The sequence below is a fragment of the Thalassophryne amazonica genome, chromosome 8 (assembly GCF_902500255.1).
Source record: "Thalassophryne amazonica chromosome 8, fThaAma1.1, whole genome shotgun sequence".
In the NCBI taxonomy this organism is placed as follows: Eukaryota; Metazoa; Chordata; class Actinopteri; order Batrachoidiformes; family Batrachoididae; genus Thalassophryne; species Thalassophryne amazonica.
In genome coordinates this window covers 95,114,111-95,127,543 of record NC_047110.1, presented here as the reverse complement: position 1 = coordinate 95,127,543, position 13,433 = coordinate 95,114,111, and the positions used below count along the sequence as shown (strand labels likewise).

At 38.8% G+C, this 13,433-nt stretch overlaps 1 long non-coding RNA gene across 1 annotated transcript in view; it reads left to right on the top strand.

The window, feature by feature from the left end:
• LOC117516130 overlaps positions 1-13,433 on the top strand; it is a 199,175-nt gene that overhangs the window by 163,676 nt on the left and 22,066 nt on the right. The window contains exon 2 of the long non-coding RNA XR_004562309.1: positions 5,193-5,422. This is a non-coding gene — a long non-coding RNA (uncharacterized LOC117516130). The remainder of the gene's footprint in view (positions 1-5,192; positions 5,423-13,433) is intronic.

Here is a 13,433-nt window from a genome sequence, read left to right as displayed (position 1 = left end):
CCGGCCTTTCTCCTTATAGTTGGAGAGAAAATAATGCAAGTTTTTGACAAACTTTTTTGCTACTTACAGTTTAAAGCAAACATTTATTTTATTTCATTTTATTTTTACTTGACTTACCTGACTTATTCCTTGGAAGACATTTTTATTTTACAATGTTAACGGAATTCATTTTCTGGAAGGACACCAGATTGATACTTTGTAATTACTTCCCACAATATGAATGTTAATACAGTCACTTTACCACATTATGACATTAATTATAAATGTTCTTTTTTTTATTTGCGGCCTCCCACTGTTTTTTGTGATCCACGTTGTTGTGGTAGTGTTTGTTTCCTCTGAGAAGGTTTTCTGACCACAGCAGTCATGGCAGAGACGTCAAAGTCTCCATTTGTATAACAAATGCCTTCACTTTTTAACACATTCCAGACGTTCATCAGTTGGGGAATTTTGGGTCCTATTGCAGGAGCGACAATAACTTTCACCCCCAGAATCTACCCTGTGGCTGGCTTCTCAATTGCTGCCCAGTCCCAGCAACAGTTGTCCTTGGTCCTGAGTTAGGACTGGCTCAAAAATCAACCCAGAAAAGCCCTGTTGGATCTGTCTCTCCAATCTCCCTGTCTCTCTTCTACTCGTTACTGCTTCGTTTTGGCTGAAGTTGTTAATTATCAAAGGCAAACCATTCTGTCATGTGGCTGTATCATCCTGACACGCATTTAGCATGCTCATCAGAGGTCCATTATGAACATTCAAGATGGTGCCCGGCACCAAAGAAAGGTGTAACGGGCTATTTCACACAGCACGGTTCCTTCCCATTTCATCCCAAATAGCAAATCGGGGGGCATTTTGAAGCATCACCATAACTTCTTGATCCATCTTTGTCAGTTTTTAATAAAATTGGTATGCGTACAAGTTATGGCACCAGTTTGGAAATCAGGGGGAAATTTTTGAGCTATTCAAAAACTTCATCCCGATACACCAAGTCATTGCTAGTGTTTGGTAACTTCTGGGTTTTCGTAGTCTTAACAGCTTCAGTCATGCTTGAACATCTTTAAACAGCTTATTCCTAGTGAGTACAGCTTGAAAGTTGTTTGATTGTGCTCCATAGGGATAAAAATTTGAAACTGAAGCAGCATTTGTTGCAGTTCTGGCTAAGGACGTGGCTTTCTTACTTTCATTTTTTGGGCAGGATTGCCAGGTCTGCACTTTATAAACCAGCCTTTTAGGAGGCAAGCTGGAGTAAGCAGTTTCATCCCATTTTTGCACTTTTTTTTTGGATCGTGGGTGATTGTAATAGAACTGACTGCTAATAAAAGGGTGTGTCTAAAATAAAGACACCACTGTAGTGATTAAAATGGAGAAGGAATGTTTGCAGTACAATATAATATGGCACTTTTTCTAAGAAATCTTAGCTTAGTTGCTCAACAAATGATCTTAACAAAAATCAAATATTGAAAGCCCTGGTGCTTTCAGTTTTGTCCTGTAGGACAGGTGGATAAGGAGTTGGCCTGCCTATATGTCAACCTGGGTTTGAATCTTGCTCATGCATCCTGTCCGTGTCCTTGGACTAGACTATCTGCATGTCTCAGTGCACCCAGGTGTAAATGAGCATCAGGCTTGGCTGGGTAGGTCGATGTGAGACATTATTGTATAGCGCTTTGAGTATCTGCTGGAAGGAAAAAATACTGTAGAAATGTAGTCCCTCTTCGCTTCTCTCACATGTGATGTGATGTAGTGGACCGGAGATGATCTGTGGTCCCTATTGGATGTCTCCCCCACCCCCAATGGTTCTGTTTGCATATGAACTGTAGATTATATGCAAAATTTACATAATAGTGTGAAATTGTATAATTGCAAAGTCATACCAAATATTACAAAAAATCCTGTTGTGTGTGGACATTGATCTGGAGTTTAATGTGGGGAAAATGGCTATGACTGTAAGGCTGTGTGACCTGGACACGATATCTTTTGTGCTAGATGTGATGATGTCATAACGATTACGCTTTGATTGTTAGGCAGCTGACTTTTCCTGACAGCATTACAGATGCTCACAAGAGGTGGGAAGATACTGTTATCCAGGGCTTTAAGTATAAACACAAAGTATGGAATGGAATCTTTTTGGGTACTTTTTGGGTCCTCTGTCACTAGCTCAGAACAATTTTAAGAGGTTTTTGACACCCATTCTTATACCTTCCAGCTGTATTGTATTTGACTTGTTAGACTTTAGTGTTGAGGGAAAATCGCTTTGGCACCACTTGTGACTCACAGGCTTTTTATGTCCTTGATCAACTTGTGCTGTGACCACCGATTGGTTATGAATGTATTGGATCCTGTGAGAACAAGAGAGCTGAGCCAGGAAGGAGGGAGTTTGGCTGAATGAGCCTGCCTGTCTCATTGACATCGATGTCAAACACTTCTAGGATCCCATCCAAACGTAGACAAGCGGTCATTTGGACTTTGAGAACGTGGCACTGATCCAAGCTTTGATGTTTCAGATTTTAGATGGAGACATGAAGGGTTATCAAGGGTATTGCATCTTTATGAGATGGAGCACAGTAGATTGTTGTGGATCCACATAATGCTTGTTTGTTTATGTGGTTGATATAGCATATTTACATTTCAGTGATTTAACTTGAAAGTAGTCCTGAGTGAGATAAGAGATTTGTCTCTTGTCTCAAAAGTGAATTTAAGCATTTTGGTCCCATTTTTTTCTTGTGGAATACTTATGTGGAGTCCTTGTTGTACTGGAATCATTGGTCATCTTTGGACAGAGGTGGTGTGAAGTGTAGGAACTTGGAGCATTGCCTACTAACAGTTGTACTTTGCAGGTCCAGTGTCTTAACATTTAGTAGTGTCTAATGGGGTGTGCTGTACAGACAAAGAAATCACAGTGGTAAACATGTTCCAAAAAAACAAAAGAAAAAAAAACATGGAACTGCAACCATTTTATTTCATAATTGAATAGTATACCAATTATTTTACTCAAGAAATCTGATTTACCACGGACATTGATGTGCCAGCATGAAAGTTCACCTTCTGCTTGCATATGTTGCTACTGAAGACCAACAATCTCTAGGCATGAAGCATTATCATGGCAAAGCATTGTGTATGTAGTACATTATGAGTTTTGCACAGAGGAAAGAAATGTGCATCACATTGAAAAGGGTCCTTCCACATTTCACCTTTGTCACAGGTTTTGTTGTCTTTTTTTTTTTTTTTTTTTACTAGTTTGGGAGGTCCTGTCACTTGCACTCCGGTGCAACTCATACTGTATACTGCAAAATCACGTGTTTCATAATAATGTGGGAATGGACAGGTTGTCATCACAGCTGGTTGCCGTGCAAGATCCAAGGTAGTTCTGCGGTGTTCCGGATGATGCAAAGCACAGTAGCAGTGCATGTTCCCTGACTTGACTTGATGATGATGATGATATAATAACTATTCACGCACAGCTTTCCCGGGAATCAACACATTAAACAAAATAAACTTGAATAATAAAAGAATAAATGCCAACAATAAAAGTACATGACCACAATGCACAACAGTCCCAAATTAAAGAGCTCATTAAAATTCAAATGGACTCAGGTTTTTTTTGCAGTGTTTCCATCTCTGTGGGCCAGCAGTCCGTGTCCATCTGACAATTTCTTTTTTTCAAACTGCATCAAATAACATCCAGTGTTATTCATTGTGTGTTTATTTGTCCATATTGCTTATTTTTTTGGAATTTAAAAGTCTTTATGTTAAGTAACAGCGCAGGCTGTGGTGTGCACATGTGCTACACTGAGATCCTACTTTTGTTAAACTCACCCCCAGTGAAACACTGTATTACAAAATGAGTTCCACATACAGAAAACGGGTGCAACGTATAGTGTGGTGTGCCGTATTAGCATCCGTCCATCTGCGGGAGACGATGGTGTAGCATCCAGTTTGTTTTTTGCTTTTTTTTTTTGTTTATTTTTTGTACACTTTTTCAATTTAATTTTAATTTATTTTATTTATATAGTTCCAAATCACAACAAAGCAGCCACAAGTAAGGTCTAACCTTACCAACCCCTAGAATAAGCACACAGGCAACAGTGGTAAGGAAAAACTCCCTCTGATGATGTGAGTGCGTCGCATACTCCAGAAAATACTGTAATCTTCAAGCAACCTAGTCACTGATGAATGACAAAGTCATTTGAAGTTTAGTAAACTTTGACTGGCATTGAGTAAAGTTGGAAGTGAGTCATGAGGTTTCCTCAAACATCAAATATCAAATATCACTTATGTAGATGACTGAGGAACTTTGACAGATGACAGTTGCATTTTTGAAGAAAAGGGCCATTTTGTTACTTGTAGTTCAGTCATAATGTCTTTGAAAAAAAATTATTGTTGAGAGACCCAAAGTAACAACCTAGTCTCTGCTGGGTTACTGTGTCTGGGTAAGTTGGAGAGAACCTCTGACAAAAAAGCTAAAAGTGATGTTAGTGACTTTGAGGGATTTTGGTGGTTTAACAAACTGCAGTAACGAGAGGAGAGGTACAGAAGGATTTGGGGGAGACCACAAAATGAGAAGATCGCAGGATGAGTCACACCTCAGCCCTTGTCAGTTAGAGCAGGGTTTCCTGCAAACTCACTGCAGCCCCACAGCATTGGTACTGAAAGGAAGGCTGTTTCATGATTTGTTATTCGTGTATTTACGATTTCCATCAAAAAGTGGAAACTTATTGAAAACTATAGTTTCCGAGTGAAACTTTCAGTGATCATAAGGCTGAAAATCTGCAGCATATTCTGACTCATCTCTCGACTGCAGGCAGTTTGATGGAGGGTACATTGGGTATTGGAAAACAGAATGCACTCGTTGACCCTGTAGAGACAAAGTGTACTTCAGCCAGACAAATGCTGTCCATCCCGTCAGCTTGCTAGCAAGGGCACTGAGGTAGATAATAATTGTCAGCTTGGATGTGCCCGTGCCAATACCATGCATGGTACAGTAGCCTTTGCCTGGTGAGTCTGGCGATCATCAAAGTCCACAGCACTTGTGGTAAGAGGTGGAACTGAGTCTGTGTACACAAGCACTCATGCTTTCACAAGCAAATCAATGCTCTGATGACAGAAACACATCCAGGTGAAGAAAATACAACAACGAACAGAAGCTGATGTTTTCCACATAGTGTGTGTATTGTAAATGTGCTTCATATATTTACTTTTCACAGGCAGCCTCTCCAGATGCTGAAATCAAGCATCACTCATTAAATGCCAGAGGAGCGATACGAAACAAAGCCGAAAGAAGCCATGCAAGAAAGTCTGCAGCATGTAGTGGGCCCAGCCAAGTCCTCATTGTTCGGTCAGACATCTTTCTTGGCACAGTTGAGTGACTTCTTAAATGCTCCTGACAGAGCTACTAAGGATCCAAGCCTCTCTATGAACAGCCTAAACCTTACATGTAAGTCATATGGTTTTATTCTTTTAATGAATCAAAGCGAATCTTTTTTATGTAGTTATGGGGATTAAACACAGATTGCATTTGGTGTTACTTCCAAGTGGCACCACAGTCTCCCACCAAGCAAGACCACTTGTGTTGTCAGATGCCACACTATTATTTTAAAGGTCAGCTGTGTGCAGATGTGTTGGACTATCAATACTATGTACACATGGGTTTGACTCCTAGCTAGTCATGCTACCTGCCTGTGTCCTTGGACAAGACTCTTCATCTCCAGTGTCCCAGTCCACCCAGCTGTAGATGGGTACCAGCCTTACCTGGTTAATTTCAAGGGCAGTTCTGTGGTGTGGTGGATGCCTGTGGCCAGACCTTCTTTTATTCTTTTCTTCAGGAGGAGAAATGCATGCTTAATTGAAATGAGGTCTGGTGATTGACTCAGTCAATCTAAAAGCTTCTACTTTTGCAGTATTTGAGTTGGACTTGCTTTTTTGAGCTTTATCTTGCTGCATGATGATGTTCCTTCAGTTAATTTGGACGCTGCTATATTCCTTTCTTCCTCCACACTTTGGCATTTCCATCACTTCAACAGAGGTTGATGTTGGGTTCTTCAGTCTATTACACTTTGTTTTAGAACTGTGGTGGCTCATCTCTGTACATTTTCTTTTCAAATTCCAATCTGGCTGCCTGATTTTTATTGCTGATGGACATGTTGAAATTTGGCCTCTGCTCTTAAACTCTTGAACAGTGGATTGTAATACCTTCAGTCCTGCCCAGTGGAAGTCATTGGTGATGTTATTAATGTTACAATGTTCCTGGCATTAGCTGTTTTTTTTTTTTTTGTTTTTTTTCCCTCATTTGGTGTCTGTTGCTCAGTACACTGTTGGACTCTTTCTTTTTCACATTTCAAATTACCATGTTGGTTATGCCTTTCAGTGCAATGCTTTCAGGAATATGCAGTTTGGGTTGTGTCTACCTGACTCAGTAAAATATTGGACAGTGAACAAGCAAAAGGTTAATTTAGTACACAGTACAATTTTTCAAGCCAGAAAGCAATTTTAGGTATTGTATTTATATCTCTATTTTGTGCATTTGAAATCAGGGTGCAAACTCCCCCAGTGCTGCAGGTTTGCAAACTCACCCAAATCTGATTCAGTCATTTCTTGTAAGCTGTATGGGGTATGCATTTCTTTATTTTCATTCAAAAATTTTCTTGAACACAGAAAACATCATGATGAAAGATTACTTTAAAGTGGCCCATTTTTAATGAAAGGAAATGAAATGTTCACAGCCTAAAGAAAATGATATGCTACATTTATAATGTCTTTCTATTTAGCCCTTTGTGCCAACATTATATTTCTGTCAGGTGGGGGGTTCTCACCAGGTTGTGCTTGCAGCCACAGCAGGAGCTGCTGTTTCAGCACCTGTGTTGCACCCAGCACCATCTATAAATAAAACATACACAAATCTATATGATTCTCATTCTTTGTATGTCCCATCATCTCCAGTTGAGTAAATGTGAAGAAAATATATTAACACTGTGGTCACTACTTGTTTTGTGAAAAGCACCTCCATAGTGGGAACACACATTTAAAGATGATCACATTAAATCAACAGTATAATAATAACAAGAGCAATCAGAGATTTCTGACATCCGCCAATCAGGATCACGTCCAAAATTTAATGGGTTCTTCCATACCCTAATATCTATCTGTGGTGCAAATTTGGTGAGAATCTATGAAGTAGTTTTGACGTAATCCTTCAAAGCGTATATAAAGAGAAATCTTGATCCAGAATTCAGATTCAGACCCAGATCACCTCCAAAATTTAATGGAGTCTTCCATGGCCTAATACAGTGATTTTCAACCTTTTTTGAGCTGCGGCACCCTTTTTATATTTACAAAATCCTGCGGCACACTACCAACCAAAATAATGTTATAATGCTATTACCTCTGGTTTTGCGCAAAACCCAATTATCGCAGTAGAAAATCGATACAGAAAACACCGCATTTCGAAAATCCTCAAGCATTTTGCGCTCTGATCTCAAGTAGGGCTGTCACGATTAGGAATTTCTGGAGACGATTAATTGTCAGACAAATAATTGCGATTGACGACTATATTGTCTATTTTTTTCTTTTTTTCCCCTTCTTTATATTCTTCTATTATAGTATAATTACACAACTCTGGAAGAACGTTTGGTTTCTGTGAGTGGAGAAACTGGGAATGGTGCAACATTTTTATTTTTATCTTCATTTTACATACAGTCTCAACTTTTTCTGATTTGTGGCTGTTTCTGTTGCATTTCTGAAATTGTTTCTCCTCATCAGTCATGTTTTGTGCTTAAACACTGCATTAAGCTCAAGATTGAACAAATAAATACCTTTGGAAAATAACAGTCATTTTTTAAATATGTTTTTAAAGATATTTGACCGTTTATTTCATCTCATGATCTCATAAATTCAGCATACGACGCGCACATGGTGTGAACAGGACGGTAACGGCAGAATCACACCTTTAGAGAAAGTTCCAAGAGAAGTAAAGGCAGCTTCACGTTTCCGTTTTGTTAACGTTCACTCGGGTTAAAATCCTCTCTCTGCTCCGCGCTCGCTGCGCACTGAATGTGTCGCGCCTGCATTCAGGAATCTCCCTCACCCACCCCCTCCCTCGCAGTCTGCAGCCTGTTAACTCCGCACGCGCGCGCATACACACAGGCACAGACACACACACTGACAGCTCCGCATTTTAGACGGCTTTTGAAGAAGACGGCACTGTTTTAATCGGCCATCAGCCTCCTTGTTATTGTCCCGCCTTAAGACGAGAGCGTGGCTGCAGCACGTTTGATGTCAGATTCTGAGTCATTTTATGCTTTGTGGATAAAATAAATAATTCACGGTAATCGCGAATATGAAAAATAATCGCGAATATGAAAAATACCCATGGCACCCCTGACGATCGATCATGGCACCCCGGTTGAGAATCACTGGCCTAATATCTATCTGTGGTGAAAATTTGGTGAGAATATGTCATGTAGTTTTGACGTAATCTTTCAAAGCCTCTATAAAGTGAAACTTGATCCATAATCTGGATCCGGATCCAGAGCACCTCCAAAATTTAATGGAGTCTTCCAAGGCCAAATATGTATGTGTTGAAAGTTTCGTCAAAATCCACGCCGTTGTTTTGATTTAATCCTTCAAAGCCTATATAAAGTGAAACTTGATCCAAAATGTGGATCCAGATCTGGATCACCTCAAAATTTAATGGGTTCTTCCATGGCCTAATATCTATCTGTGGTGAAAAGTTCATCAAAATCCGTACAGTATTTTTGACGTAATCCTGCTAACAGACAGACAGACAGACAAATAAATAATTGTTGATTTTATTATGTCCTTGGCGGACGTAATAATATTCATTCAGGATATCTGGGCTTGTCACAGTATACAGACACAAAGAATGAATGCTCTGTCGATTTACAGGGCATAACGTAAATGAATAAATTCAAAATCATGTTTATTTGTAGGGGGTGATTTTCATAGCAGCGGTGCTGAATTCAGGTTCATAAAGTGCCTGAAGTCTCTATAGCAGACACACCATGTTCAAGGCACATTCTTTTTTGATTTGGTAAGTGTTAAATAAGTAGATAAATAAATACATTCATTTCACTTCAAATATGCATGTTTGTGTTATTTTGCACATACGTCCAGGTGGCTGATTAAATTTCATTTTGTACTTATGATCATTGACAAACAAAATCTTTATTTAAATCCTGCTGTCTTCAACATGTCACCTCTCACTGTAATTTATGCAATTATTCTGACGAGATCACCCACGAAACGTTCACCAGCCCAAGAGTGTTCATGCAGTGTAATACTGCTTACATGGGATCTTAGCAAATCAGGCCCTTAGTTGAAAATACCAATAAATAAAAGTTGACAACGTGACTGTCTTGTTGTTGTGTTGTTAATATTAAAATCAATTGATTAGCAACAATAAATGAATTAACGCTGTCATTTCTATACTTTAACAGGGGACTACAGTAATATGGACAGAATACCCCCCCTTTATCAATACTCCACCCAGAGGATAAAAAAATCCAGTGACGCACATTGAAATCTTTTTTCCAAATCTGCAGTATTGTTTCCTATGGCAGTTATATTTTAGTAAACAGCATGTAGATCTAAATGATTTTCTCCTTTGTCATAGTAAGGCTGACTTCCTGTCACAGGCCTTAGAGCATGAACACACAATGACGTACACCACCCACATTAGCACCATTAGAAGGGAGTGAGGCCAGAAAACAGGGTGACCCAAGGGTCAGTTGTTTCTGTTAGAAGCACAGAAATAGTATCCTGACTCCTCCTGGAGTGGACAAGGCCGGCATGGATTCAATAGCTTGCTGCTTGCATGTGATGTGCTCATGCTGTCACTACCTGCCCCAGTAGAGGAAGAGCTTTCACTGAGGACCTATGGAAAAATGCTGCTGTCTGCCAAGTGCTGTGATTAGCGCCCCACTCCGCTCCCGGTCAGCTGAGAAGGCAAATGTTTGCAGATCATCCAGGGGATTTCCACAGGATCTACAGCCTGAACTCTAATTGTTATTGCTTAGATTAGAACCCCCAACTCCAATGTTCAAAATTAATTTTGACTAATCTTTCATTCTTACCTCTTATAGTGGTGATACTGCGACCGTATCTTGCCTTAACATATGGTTCCGATGAGCTTAGTTTTTTTTTTTTTTTTGTATTGACTCATATTAGCACACTTGGGGCCAGTTTCATAAAGCAGTATAATCTTGTTTAGTCAACTAAACTCACTTAATCTGTTGACGTTAGTCATTGCACAAAGTGTTTAGTCAGCTAATGTAACATATTACCTGACTAAAGATTTTAGCCTGATACAGAGGAGGTTAATCTTATTTTAGTCGACAAAACTTCAGTGTCTTACCTCAAAAAATGGCAGCTATCATGTACCACTACTTGATGGAACACTCAAGAGCACCCCTACGTCATTCGTATTCCTCCAAAGAAGAGCTTCCTCCGCTTTTGGCAATGGTTGTAGCCAGTGGTGGACACTGTCCAGCTAATCCGATAACCGATAATTATCGAAGCTAATGTTTTTGTTAGCGAATTAGCTTTTCAGATAAGTTTTAAAACCATCATTGTACCAATTATCTTCGATAAATTTAGTTATGATAACTTTCAGTCCGCTAACATTTTTTTTTTTTTTTTTTTTTGCTGGTAAAATGAGCAAAGTTTAACGGTCAGAAACGCTTGTAAATCCTAAAATCAAGCATTTTAATCCCTGTCATGTGTAGATTAGTAGTTTATGGCAGACTGGCTGTCGCTTGCTGATGACATCATCATTAAGGTGTGATTGGCCGGTCGACACAGGGAACATTGTGGATAGTGTAGTTCAGGTTAACTTTGGACGTTACACTGTTACCATCCACTCGACACAAACACAACGGACTAATTTTAACATTTTATTTTATTTCTTTGTGGCACGGGATAATTTAATCGCCAAGACTCGGTTGGAGAGAGGAGATCTCACAGCGCAGCTGTGACACACTTTTCTTCACCGTTTACACACAGTTTTGGATAATCAGGGCGCTTTATGTGGAATATTTTCTTCAGAATTTAATGAATCCCACTGAAACTAACAGGTAAGAATGTATGTTTACTATGTGTCTTTTATTCTGCCAATCAATGCATTAATGGATGTATTTTGGTTGTTTAAGCCGCAGGGTGCAAAGCGTGTGAAAAAAGCAGAAGCTTTTAGTTCGTAAATGACGGTGTATATAATACAAAGATAAACTGTGACTTATAATACTGTTTGTTACTGCTTTTGAAAGAGGATGACAGTGTTTGGGGTTTTAGTTTTTTATTCATTAATTTTTCCTGCATTCTTTTTGTGTTTGTGATCCTTGAATTTACCCAGCAGCCCCTGTGACACTTAAACTGAAACTGGTTTATCAGAAGCTGACAGTGTAATCTGATGTGGCTGCGTCCAAATCAATACTGAAAGTTATCTGTAATAAAGATTAATTTTTTTTTTTAGCAGTTTATCGGTTTAGCGTCACAAAAGATAACTTTTCAGTTATCGGATTAATGGTTATCGAAGGTAACTGGTTGTAGCAGATGCCTGTCATGATGCATTTATGACAGTTCTCACATTAGCCACCGGCATCACTGTTACGATGAGCAGCGTCGTGCACACAAAAAGGATGGAAGTGTAGAAGAAGAACTGCTAGACTAAGAGCTAAGCACGTTGTTCTGCAGTCCTGTATGTGTCCATTAATAAAGCCAGTTAACATAACGAAGGCTGGATAGCCCAAGACAAGGACCAACCTGGAAGTAAACAAAACCCCCGCACATTGGAGGCATTAATGGCGCTCGCGAGGCTCCTGTGCCTGTGAAATTCTTCAACTAACGTAAGACGGCTAACCTACAAGTTTAGCTGTCGATATGAAACATTAATTAGATGGATAATGTTGGGCGACTAACTGTAGTCAACAAAGTAAGTTTAATAAACTAATAGATTAGAGTGCTTTATGAAACGGGGCCCAGTTATCCAACAGTGATTGTTTTACTGATTGTTAATGACTTGATTAACTGGCATTATGGAATCCGTGTATCCATACCCTTGACTATGAGGAATCTCTGTCATGTTCCCAGGAACTCCTATAGTGTATTTTACAAGAGAACCCGTGTTAGTCTTTGGCAAAACCAGTGTTGTATAAAGTACCGGAAAATCACACTTAAGTAAAAGTACAGATACCCACTAAAAAATGACTTTGGTAGAAGTTCAAGTCACTGATTGAAATGCTACTCAAGTCTTAAAGTATCTAGTATTTATTGTACTTAAGTATGACAAGTAATGTACAACTAAATGTACTCAAGTACTGAAAGTAAAAGTACAAGTAAATGTTAACTGATTTTTTTTTTTTTTTTTTAATAAAAGTTTATCTAAGCTTGTAAATGACTGGTAGTATTAGTCAAAATACTGAAAATTGTGCACATCACACAAAAACACTTCAGAAACAAGGTTTCAAAACCTAAATGAGAGTAGGCTACTCACTAGGTGTTCACAGGAAACAGTTATTTATTTCTGTATGTATTTATTTATTTTCATTGTTACATGGTTTTGTCTTTTCTGTTTTGTTTCATTAGTTTCTTTTTGTCTCTTTCTCTAAAATTGTATTGTAACGTCATTAGTCTATTATGTTTGACTGTTATTGTCTATTATGTAGACTATTATTGTTGTTGCTATAATATATGAATAAAAATAAATCAAAAAAATTACAATTTGACTCTTTTACGACAACGAACGCTGAGCCATTAATTATACAGAAAACAACACAAACGTGCTGATGCGAACAGTAACTTTAACATTGAAAACGCCATAGACATGCTAACGCGTTAGCATCGGTCACGTTTTTAGGTTATAAAATACATCTATCAACTGTTTCAGAAGACTATAACAGGTTGGTTTAACATAAGAATATTAAATATTACTCACAGACATATGCTCTTCAGGATTTTAGCGGGGAAAAATTAGGATAAAACGAAATAAAGCAATCAATCCATGAATCGTAGATCAAAGCATTGCTTTGACCTGCGAATCACTGCTTCGATTGGTTCAAGGTTCAAAGCCAAGCAGTGCTGCAGAAACGTTGATTACAGACCCGCTGCAAGTCTGTAATCAATGTAGAGAAATGATCATTTTCCTGACAAACACCCCCCAAGTGCGCAACTGCAAAAAAGCCTACCAGACATGCCTCATGACAAATTGGCCTGCATACATGTCAACCCCTTTGAGGGTCCACCTGTATAACCAAGTGAGAAAATCCATAAAATCAGCACAAAATCCTTATAACCTCCAAATCGCACCAAAATCAGTTTTATTACATTACACACAACCGCATAGTGCCATCACATAACTGGGTTTTTGTCCACATATTATGAATTGCCACAATGACATTAAAGTCAGGATCATTAGTATTTCCTCCACAGTTGAATTT